The sequence below is a fragment of the Oryx dammah genome, unplaced genomic scaffold, assembly GCF_014754425.2.
Source record: "Oryx dammah isolate SB20612 unplaced genomic scaffold, SCBI_Odam_1.1 HiC_scaffold_17, whole genome shotgun sequence".
Classification (NCBI taxonomy): domain Eukaryota; kingdom Metazoa; phylum Chordata; class Mammalia; order Artiodactyla; family Bovidae; genus Oryx; species Oryx dammah.
In genome coordinates this window covers 51603045-51615590 of record NW_024070201.1, presented here as the reverse complement: position 1 = coordinate 51615590, position 12546 = coordinate 51603045, and positions in this window count along the sequence as shown.

The following is a 12546-nucleotide window of genomic DNA, read 5'->3' as shown; positions in this document are numbered from 1 at the left end:
CTCAACTGGAATTCCATCACCTCCACTAGCTTTGTTCGTAGTGATTCTTCCTAAGGCCCACTTGACCTTGTATTACAGGATGTCTGGCTCTAGGTGAGTGATCATGCCATCATGGTTATCTGGGTCATGAAGATATTTTTTTTTTTTGTATAATTCTTCTGCGTATCCTTGCCACCTCTTTTTACTCTCTTCTGCTTCTGTTAGAGCCATATAATTACTGTCCTTTATTGTGCTCATCGTTGCATGAAATGTTCCCTTGGTATCTCTAATTTTCTTGAAGAGATCTCCAGTCTTTGCTATTCTATTGTTTTCCTTAATTTCTTTGCACTCATCACTGAGGAAGGCTTTCTTATCTCTCCTTGCTATTCTTTGAAACTCTCCATTCAGATGCTTATATCTTTCCTTTACTCCTTTGCTTCTCTTCTTTTCTCAGCTATTTGTAAGTCCTCCTTAGACAGCTATTTTGCTTTTTTGCATTTATTTCTCTTGGGGATGCTCTTGATCCCTGTCTCCTGTAGAATGTCATGAACCTCCATGGATAGTTCTTCAGGCACTCTGTCTATAAGGTCTAATCCCTTGAATCTATTTCTCACTTCCACTGTATTATTATAAGGGATTTGATTTAGGTCATACCTGAATGGTCTAGTGGTTTTCCCTACTTTCTTCAATTTAAGTCTGAATTTGGCAATAAGGAGTTCATAATTTGAGCCACAAACAGCTCCCGGTCTTGTTTTGGCTGACTGTATAGAGCTTCTCCATCTTTGGCTGCAAAGAATATAATCAATCTGATATCGGTATTGACCATCTGGTGATGCCCAGGTGTAGCGTCTTCTTTTGTGTTGTTGGAAGAGGGTGCTTGCTATGACCAGTGCATTCTCTTGGCAAAATTCTATTAGCCTTTGCCCTGCTTCATTCTGTACTCCAAGGCCAAATTTGCCTGTTACTCCAGGTATTTCTTGACTTCCTACTTTTTCATTCCAGTCCCCTATAATGAAAAGGGCCATGCTCAGTAAATCTTTAATCCAATTTTCTGTTGATGGGCGGGGTTGTGTCCCTTTCCTATTGTTTGTCCTAAGGCCAAATTATGGTAGGGGTAATGAATATAATCCTGACCTCCTTCAAAAGGACTTGTGTTTTGCACTGTTGTATGCAGTGTCCCTGATCCTGCAGCAGGTCAGTGTTGACCCAAGCCTCCTCTGGAGATTCCTAGACACTAAAGGACAGAAATGGTATGGACTTAACAGAAGCAGAAGATATTAAGAAAAGGTGGCAAGAATGCACAGAAGAACTATACAAAAAAGATCTTAATGATCCAGATAATCACGATGCTGTGATCACTTACCTAGAGCCAGACATCCTGGAATGTGAAGTCAAGTGGGCCTTAGGAAGCATCATTACGAACAAAGCTAGTGGAGGTGGTGGAATTCAGTTGAACTATTTCAAATCCTCAACAATGATGCTGTTAAATTGCTGCACTCAATATGCCAGCAAAGTTGGAAAACTCAGGAGTAGCCACAAGACTGGAAAAGGTCAGTTTTCATTCCATTCCCAAAGAAAGGCAATGCCAAAGAATGTTCAAACTACTGCACATTTGCACTCATCTCACATGCTCGTAAAGTAATGCTGAAAATTCTCCAAGCCAGGCTTCAACAGTACATGAACTGTGAACTTCCAGATGTTCAAGCTGGATTTAGCAAAAACAGAGGAACAAGAGATCAAATTGCCAGCATCTGTTGGATCATCAAAAAAGCAAGAGAGTTCCAAAAAAACATATACTTATGCTTTATTGACTACACCAAAGCTTTTGACTCTGTGGATCATGACAAATGTGGAAAATTCTTCAAGAGAAGGGACTATCAGACCACCTGACCTGCCTCTTGAGAAATCTGTATGCAGGTCAAGAAGCACCAGTTAGAACTGGACATGGACAATGGACTGGTTCCAAATTCGGAAAGGAGTACATCAAGGCTGTATATTGTCACCTGCTTATTTAACTTCTATGCAGAGGATATCATGCAAAATACTGGGCTGGATGAAGCCCAAACTGGAGTCAAGATTGCTGGGAGAAATGTCAATAGCCTCAGATATGCAGATGATACAACCCTTATGGCAGAAAGTGAAGAGAAACTAAAGAGCCTCTTGATAAAGTGAAAGAGGAGGGTGAAAAAGTTGGCTTAAAACTCAACATTCAGAAAACTAAGATCATGGCATCCAGTCCCATCACTTCATGGCAAATAGATGGGGAAACAATGGAAATCATATCACTTCAGATGGTGACTGCAGCCATGAAATTAAAAGATGCTTACTCCTTGGAAGAAAAGCTATGACCAATCTAGACAGTATATTAAAGAGCAGAGACATTACTTTGCCAACAAATGTCCATCAAAGCTATGGTTTTTCCAGTAGTCATGTATGGTTGTGAGAGCTGAACCATAAAGAAGGCTGTGTGCCAAAGAATTGATGCTTTTGAACTGTGATATTGGAGAAGACTCTTGAGAGCCCCTTGGACTGCAAGGAGATCAAACCAGTCAATCTTAAAGGAAATCAGTCCCGACTATTCATTGGAAGGACTGATGCTGAAGCTGAAACTCCAATATTTGGCCGCTTGATTGGAAGAATGACTCATTGGAAAGGACCCTGATGCTGGGAAAGATTGAAGGCAGGAGAAGGGGATGACAGAGGATGAGATGGTTGAATGGCATCACTGACTTGATGGACATGAGTTTGAGCAAACTATGGGAGTCTGTGATGGACAGGGAAGCCTGACGTGCTGCAGTCCATGGGGTCTCAATGACTTGGACACAAATGAGCGACTGAACTGAACTGAGACCCAATGTTTCCCTTTATGGTCAAGATTGCTAGTAAAGGTCACTGTTAAAGAACATACAGTTAGTTATTCATTCAATTAATGAGTCATTCATTCATTCTACAAATATTGACAGCCTAAGAACTTACTTGGCACCAGGTACTAGGTTAGGTGGGATCCAGGGATCAAACTATACATTACCTACCACAAAGGAGCTCATATTCTCAAATCAACAGTGATAAACACAGGACATGAATTCAGATCCCCAACTTCCCAGCCTAGATCCTTCCAATTCATTCTAGAACCTTTCTCAGGCTAAAGCACTGAGTTCATCTTTCATAGGAACCAGGTCATTTGAGTTACTTTCCCTATCACATATTTATTTATTGACTACAGCCTCTCTGGGACAGGGCCTTAAGTAATCCAACCTCTGATAGCCTGGAGCTATCTAAATGTTTTGTTTGCTTTTAAACAACAGCACTTCCATTGATGACTCACAATGACTTTTGTAATCTGTTCTGAAACCTACCATTGTATATGTCTGTCCATGCTATCTGGTCTCTTTCTTAAGTTCTTGGCCCACAGCCTGATTTTGGTTGTTATTCCCTGTCCCAGCTCCAATTCTCACTTCCTCCTTCCCAACCTCTGTGGACTAGTCCTATACACAAAAATTAATTGTAGATTAGGTCCATATAGTCAAAGTTATGGTTTTTCCAGTAGTCATGTACGGTTGTGAGAGTTGGACCATAAAGAAGTCTGAACAACAAAGAACTGATGCTTTTGAATTGTGGTGCTGGACTATTGAGAGTCCCTTGGATTGCCAGGAGAGCAAACCAGTCAATCCTAAAGGAAATCAACCCTGAATATTCATTAGAAAGGCCAGTGTTAAAGCTGAAGGTTCAGCATTTTGGCCACCTTATGCAAAGAGCCAATTCATTGGAAAAGACCCTGATGCTGGGAAAGAGTGAAGGCAGCAGGAGGAGGTGGCAGAGGATAAGATGGTTAGATACCATCACTGAATCAATGGACATGAGTCTGAGCAAACTCCAGGAAATAGTGGAGGACAGAGGAGCCTGGCATGCTGCAGTCCATGGAGTCTCAAAGAGTTGGACACGACTTAGTGACCGAACAACAAATCAGCTACATAAGGATTAGTTGATAGTTAATGTTTAAGTGCCTGTACTCCCTTAGCTTCACCAATTGCATATAGAATCTGGCCACATACTCTTTGAGGGGCTACTTTCTTGTCTAGGAGTGGGGCTGGAGCCAAGAGAGATCATACCACCATGGGTTCCCTCTCTTGGTTAGTGGCCCCATCATCCTTGGGCATCTTGTTCATTTTAACTGCTGAGCAGTATTTCATTGTATGAATATATCACATTGTATCAGTTCTCTTACTGATAGATACCTGGGCTGTTCCCAATTTGGGAATATTATAAATAAAGTTGCCATGGGCTTTGCTGTAAAAATCTTTTTGTGGTATAAACGTTTTCATTTATCATGGGTAAGTTCTTAGGAATAAAACTGGGTCATAGGATAGGTGTATATTTAATTTCACGAAAAATGTCAGACCTTTATCACAAGTGTTTGTGCCATTTTACACTATCACAAGCAACATGTGAGAGTTCTGGTTACAATCTTGCCAACACTTGTTGTCTTTATTCTTCTTCATTTTAGCCATTCTGGTGATGGCATAACAACATTTCATTGTGGTTTTAACTTACATTTCCCTGATGACTAATGATGTTGAGCACAGAAAGACAAGGAAAAGAAAACAGATAAATAATAAACAGAGAACAAACACAAATAAAATAAAGGGTCAGACTTAAGCCTTAATATGTCAGTAATCATGTGCTGTGTGCTCAGTCGTGTTCAACTCTTTGTGATCCTATAGACTGTAGCCCACGAGGCTCCTCTGTCCATGGGATTTTTCAGGCAAGAATACTGGAGTGGGTTGCCATACCTTCCTCCAGGGGATCTTCCTGATCCAGGGATCAAACCTGGGGCTCCTGTGTTGACATGCAGTCTTTTCCACCAAGCCACCCTGGAAGCTCAATAATTACCTTAACCTAAATGACCTAAATAGACCAATTAAAAGACAGATTGGCCTAATGGGAAAAAAAAAAAGCACAACCCAACTGCTGCTGCTGCTGCTAAGTCACTTCAGTCGTGTCCAACTCTGTGCGACCCCATAGACGGCAGTCCACCAGGTTCCGCCATCCCTGGGATTCTCCAGGCAAGAACGCTGGAGTGGGTTGCCATTTCCTTCTCCAATGCATGAAAGTGAAAAGTGAAAGTGAAGTCGCTTAGTCATGTCTGACTCTTCGAGACCCCATGGACTGCAACCTACCAGGCTCCTCCGTCCATGGGATCTTCCAGGCAAGAGTACTGGAGTGGGGTGCCATTGCCTTCTCCGATAACCCAACTATATGCTGTCTACAACAAACTCACTTTACTATTTTTTAAAATATTTATTTGGCTGCACTGAGTCTTAGTTGCAGCACACAATATCTTTCATCTTTGTTGTAGCCTGTAGGATCTTATGTGCGGCATGCAAACCCTTAGTTGTGGTATGTGACATCTAATTCCTTGACCAGGGATTGAACCCAGTCCCCCTGCAATGAAAGCACAGGGTCTTAGCCACTGGCCCACTAGGGGAGTCCCTAAACTCACTTTAAATATAACAATAAAGGCAGATTAAAAGTAAAAGCATGGAAAGATAAATCATGCAAAATTAATCAAAGGAAAGTGGGAGTGGCTAGAGTAATATCATATAAAGTAAACTTCAGAGCAAGAAAAATTATCAGAAACAATTACATTATAAAGTGATAAAAAGGGTCAGTTCATCAAGAATATATAGAAATCATAAATGGATATGCAATAAACAATGGAGCTAAAAACCATGAAGCAAAAACTGATTGAACTTAAGGAAGAAATAGGTAAGTCCACAATTAGGTAAATTGGAGACTACAGTACCTTTCTCTGAACACCTGATAGAATAACTAGACAGAAAATCAGCAAGGATATAGAAGAGCACACCAGCACCACTGACTAACAGATTCTAATTAACATTTATAAACCACTGCACCCAACAATGGCAACCCACTCCAGTGTTCTTGCCTGGAGAATCCCAGAGACAGAGGAGCCTGGTGGGCTGCCGCCTATGGGGTCGCCCAGAGTCGGACACGACTGAAGCGACTTAGCAGCAGCAGCAGCAGCAGCACCCAACAACAGCAGAATACACATCCTTTTAAAGTGCCCACAGAACATATACCAAGACAGACCACATGCCAGGCCTTAAAAAATATTTTTTAAGAACTGGGATCATACAGAGTGTGTGTTCTCCATCCACAATGGAATCAAATTAGAAATCAGAAAGATAACAGGAAGACAACATACGTCAAAGTAATCCATGGGTTGAAGAAGTCTCAAGGGAAATTTTAAAAAATATGTTGAACTGAATGAAAGTGAACATAGATCACTATGAACATATGAACATAGATCTATGAACATAGATTAACTTTGTAGGCTACAGCTAAAGTCACACCGAGAGGGAAAAGTTTAGCTCTAAATTCAGCACTAAATTCATACAGTAAAAAAGAGGAAAATAATCTCAAATCAATTATTTAAGCTCCCACTGAGAACACACAGGAAAAGAACCAAATAAAGCAAGCCGAAGGAAGGAAATAATAAAGATAAGAGCAGAAATAAATGAAATTGAAAACATAAAAACAATAGAAACAATAAAACAAAGAGCTGATTCTTTGGAAAAAGTAATAAAATTAACAACCTCCTAGCAAGACTGACAAAGGGGAGATAAGATAAAAATTACCAACATCAGGAATGACAAAAAGGACCCCACTATAGATCATGTAAACATAAAAAGGATGATTAAGTGAATACCACAAACAGCTCTACACACACAAATTTGACAACTTAGATAAAAGGGACTAATTCCTTGAAAAACACAAACTAGTGCAACTCACCCAATATGAAATAGATCATTTGAATAGCTCTATAGCTATTGAGATAATTGAAGTTGTAGTTTTAAAACTCCCCCAAAGAAATTTCCAGATGGTTTCACAGAGAATTCTACCACACATTTAAAGAAGAATGAAGACAATCTACACAATACCTTCCAGAAAACAGAAAAGGACAAACTATCCAATTCATTTTAGAAGCCAGCAATACCCAAAAAACCAAAGAAGGACAAAAGAGAAAACTATAGACCAATATATCGCATAAACTTCGATGCAAAAATTCTCCACAAAATACTAGCAAACAAAATACAGCAATGTATAAAAAAAATTATACAGCACAACCAAATGGTATTTATTTCAGTTGTGCAAGGTTAGTCAACGTTCAACAACCAATCCAAAAAAAATCAGTCAATGCAATCTACCACATTAACAGGCTAAAAAGAAGAAAAATCACATGATTATATAAATTATTGCCAAAAAAAAAGCTTTCACAAGAGTCAACACCCTTCATATTAAAAACTCTCAGAAAACAGGAATAAAGGAAAACTCCCTCAACTTAATAAAGATCATCTACAAAAAAAACCTACAACTGACAGCGTACTTAGCAGTGAAAGACTGAATGTTTTCCCCCAAAGATCAGAAAAAAGGGAAAGATGTCTGCTCCTACTACTCTTGTTCAAGATAGCATTGGAAGTTTTATTCAGTGCAAAAAAAGCAAAACAAGGGAATTTAATTCTGATGCATATTCATCAGAAAGGAAGAAAATAGAACTGTCCCTATTTGCAGATGATAAGACTGTCTAAGGAATCTACAAAAAACCCCCCAAACTCTTAGCACTAATAAGTGAATTCAGCAAGGTATCTTGCAGGATGCAACATAAATGTTCAAAAATCAGTGGCATTTCTATATATTTTCAATGAACATATGGACACAGAAATTAAAAATACAATACTATTTATATTCACTCAGAAAAGAGAGAAAACTTAGGAATAAATCTAAGAAAGCACATGTAGACTTATATGCTGGAAACTACAAAATGCTGATAAAGGAATTCAAAGATTATCTAAATGGGAAGATGTACCATGTTTATGGACTGGAAGACCCACTGTAGCAAATGTGTCAAGTTTTCCCAAATTGATATATAGGTTTAATGCAATTTTTTCTCAAAATTCCATCAATATTTTTTCAGATATAGACTACTTTTAAATTTATATAAAAAAGCAAATAATGAATACATTTTGAAATAACTAAAACAACTTTGGAAAGAGGAAGAATAAAGTAAGAGGAATCAGACTACCTGATTTCAAGACATTATACAGTTACAACAGCGAAGAATATGTGTGGAGGGAATGACACACAGATTAACAGAAAAGAACCCAGAAATTGATCCATTCAAGGATGTTCAAATGATTTTTGACAAAAGTGTAAAAGCAATTAAATACAGGAAACATAGCTTTTTGAACAATGGTGCTGGACAATGGCACATTCGTAGGCAAACACACACATACACGTACAACAAAAACAACGAGGCCAAAACCAAACAAAAAAAACCATGACCAAAGTTTCAAAACTTAGGGGGAAACAGGAAAAAGTCTTAGGGCCAGGCAAAGACTTCTTGGACCTAAAACACAACCCATAAAAGGAAAAGTGGATAAATTTGACTTTATCACAACTATAAACTTTTGCTCTGCAAAAGACCCTGTTAAGGATAGAAAGTATTTATAAACCAGATGTCAGTACTTAGAACACATAAAGAACTCTTAAAACTCATTGAAACATGTATAATGTCATGTAAGAAACGAATCGCCAGTCTAGGTTCAATGTAGGATACAGGATGCTTGGGGCTGGTGCACAGGATGCTTGGGGCTTGGGGTTACCCAGAGAGATGGTATGGGAAGGGAGGTGGGAGGGGGGTTCAGGATTGGGAACTCATGTACACCCGTGGCGGATTCATGTTGATGTATGGCAAAACCAATACAGTATTGTAAAGTAAAATAAAGTAAAAAAAAAACAAAAACAAAAACAAAACTCAACAGTAAAAAAACACAATCAGTTAGAAAATGGGCAAAATACATGAACAGATATTTCATTGAAGAGGATATACAGATGGAAAACAAACACATGAAAAGATGTTCAACACCACTAGCCATTAGAGAAATACAAATTAAAAATCACAGCGAAATACCACTATACACCTATCAGAATGTCTAAAATAAAAAGTAGTGGTAAGGCCAAACACTGGCAAGGATGCAGAAAAACTATAGCATTCATATGTATATTGCCAGTGGAAATGTAAAACGGTACAGCTACTCTGGAGAGCAGTCTGGCAGTTTATTGAAAAACTAAACAGACAGCTACTATATGACCCAGCAATTATACTCTTGGGCATTTATTCTAGAGAAATGAAAACTTACATTCACATTAAAAATTTGTATACGACTATTGGTAGCAGCTTTATTCATCTGACAACTGGAACCTACCTCTTCTTCAGTGGGTGAATGGTTAGATACAGTATATCCATATCATGAAATACTTCTTATCAATAAAAAGAAATGAATTATTGATACATATAACAATCTGGATGAGTCTCTAAAAATCATGTTGAGTGGAAATAAAAGCCAGTTCCCACAGTTTACGCACTGTATGATTCCACTTATACAACACAGATTATTGTTTGCTGGGAGTCAAGTAGTAGTGTGGCTATAAAAGAGAAATATGAGAGATCCTTATAGTGGTAAAAATGTTCTGTATGTTGACTGTATCGCTACCAATATTCCAGTTGTGACACCGGCAACACATTACCTTTGAAGGAATCTGGGTAAAGGGCACACAGGACCTCTCTGTATTATTCCTTACAATTGCATGTGAGTCTACCATTTTCTGAAAATGAAACATTTAATTAAAATATTACCTGTGTGGTTTTTCTCTCATCTAAATCCTGATTGATGCAATACACTTCATCAAATTGGGGAATTTCTCCTTCCTTCCTAGTTTTATGAGAATTTTAGTTAGAATAGGTGTTGATTTTGCCAACTGCTTTTTTTTTTTTTTTTGCATTTACTGAAAACAATCATATGTTTTCTCCTTTTTTGGTGAATTATATTGTTTGATTTTAGAACGTTAAGCCAATCTTGCATTCATGAGATAAATACTACTTCATGATGATATATTAGTTCTTTTACACACTGCTGAATAAATTTGCTAATATTTGCTTAGGAATTTTGTCTACATTTACGAAATGTCTTTCAGACACCTATGAAAGTGATCAGTGTTATTAGCTTTAAAAATTAAAAGAGACTTGGGGCTTCCCTGGTGGCTCAGAGGTTAAAGGGTCTGCCTGCAAGGCAGGAGACCTGGGTTCAATCCCTGGGTTGGGAACATCCCCTGGAGAAAGAAATGGCAACCCACTCCAGTATTCTTGCCTGGAGAATTCCATGGACAGAAGAGCCTGGTAGGTTACAGGCCTCGAGGTCGAAAAGAGTCGGACACAACTGAGCGAGTTCACTTCACTGAGCAAAAGTAATAAAATGTTAAAATTTGATAAGCCTGGATGGTGGGTAAATAGTAATTTGTTATTTTATTCTCTATACTTTCTGCTTTCTTTTCATTCTTTCAATTAAACTATCCTTGGTTGCAGTTTAGAAAACAGATTCAGAGGACAGATTGAGGACATAAAAACTGGGTTCTGTATGCTATTAGGATTACAGAGGTAGGATAGCTTTGTGTAACCTCTTCACATAGCCTAACACAGTTGTGCTGTGCTGTGCTAAGTCGCTTCAGTCGTTTCCAACTTCCAACTCTTTGCAACCCTACAGACCCTAGCCCTCCAGCCTTCTCTGTCCATCAGATTCTCCAGGCAAGAGTACTGGAGTGGGTTGCCATTCTCTTCTCCAGGGGATCTTCCTGACCCAGGGATCAAACCTGCATCTCTAAAGTCTCCTGCTTTAGCAAGCAGGCTCTTTACCACTACCACCACCTGGGTACTCAGTAAAAATTTATTGAGGGGCTTCCCAGGTGGCCTGAGTGGTAAAAACCCGACTGCCAATGTAGGAGACATAAGAGACTCAGGGTCGATCCTTGGATTGGGAAGATGCCCTAGATGAGGGCATGGCAACCCATTCCAGTATTCTTGCCTGGAGAATCCCATGGATAGAGGAGCATGGTGAGCTACAGTCCATGGGGTCACAAAGAATCGGACATGACTGAAGCAACTTAACACACACACACACACACACACACACGTTTATTGAATGAATTTAGATTTGTTTAAATCACACTTCAATACAACATAACGGATACTGTGGATCCATACACATGTGGATACATATGGATCCAGATCCACCCTCAGGATCTAGTCAGTCATCCCCCCAGTTTCTGGGGGTAGTTGCTCATAACTCCTAATTCCTCCCAGGGATTTACCCTCTTTGAAAGGAAAGAGTCTTGCCAAAAGTCACAGTACCTCTCCAGATACAGCCTCAATCACTGATCAATGCAAGGATAAATTTCTCACTCCCTTTCTTAATTTGGAATAATTCTGAAAGGTCATCCCAGGCTCAGAGCATTCTTTGGGATTGGCAGAGGCTTCTGATGAGATAATTTCACAACTCAACCTCTCTTTCTGCCCAATCCTGCTTCCATCACTCCATTACAAGCTTGGTCTTGACAGTAACTTCTCCCCAGCCCACCCCAACTAACCTCTTGAACGTTAATCTCACTCTTCCTCAGGGAACTCCACTCAGGATACACATTATCCTATTTTACTTTTCTTTTCATAGCAGTTATCAATATGTGCAATAACTTTATTTATTTAATACTTTAATATTTGCTTATTGCTCACTGTAAGAATGTAAGAGTTACAGGGCAGATTTTTTATTTTCCATACAGGGTGCACGACTATATCAAGCACCTAGGGCAGGGCCTGCAGAACACCAGTAGGCCCTAAACACTGGTTGTTGGACTAAATTAAATGAGACACACCTTGCATTGCATTCAATATCACAGTAACCCAAGTCTATGCCCCAACCAGTAATACTGAAGAAGCTGAATGGTTGTATGAAGACCTACAAGACCTTCTACAACTAACACCCCAAAAAGATGTCCTTTTCATTATAGGGGACTGGAATGCAAAAGTAGGAAGTCAAGAAACACCTGGAGTAACAGGCAAATTTGGCCTTGGAATATAGAATGAAGCAGGGAAAAGGCTAATAAAGTTTTGCCAAGAGAACACACTGGTCATAGCAAACACCCTCTCCCAACAACACAAGAGACAACTCTACACATGGACATCACCAGATTGTCAATACCGAAATCAGATTGGTTATATTCTTTGCAGCCAAAGATGGAGAAGCTCTATTCAGTCAGCCAAAACAAGACCAGGAGCTGACTGTGGCTCAGATCATGAACTCCTTATTGCCAAATTCCGACTCAAATTGAAAAAAGTAGGGAAAAGCACTAGAACATTCAGGTATGACCAAAATCAAATCCCTTACAATAATACAGTGGAAGTGAGAAATAGATTCAAGGGATTAGACCTGACAGACTGCCTGAAGAACTATGGACAGAGGTTCATGACATTGTACAGGAGGCAGTGATTAAGACCATCCCCAAGAAAAAGAAATGCAAAAAAGGCAAAATGGTCATCTGAGGAGGCCTTACAAATAGCTGAGAAAAGAAGAGAAGAGAAAAGCAAAGGAGAAAAGGAAAGATGTACCCATTTGAAAGCAGACTTCAAAAGAAAAGTAAGGAGAGATAAGAAAGCCT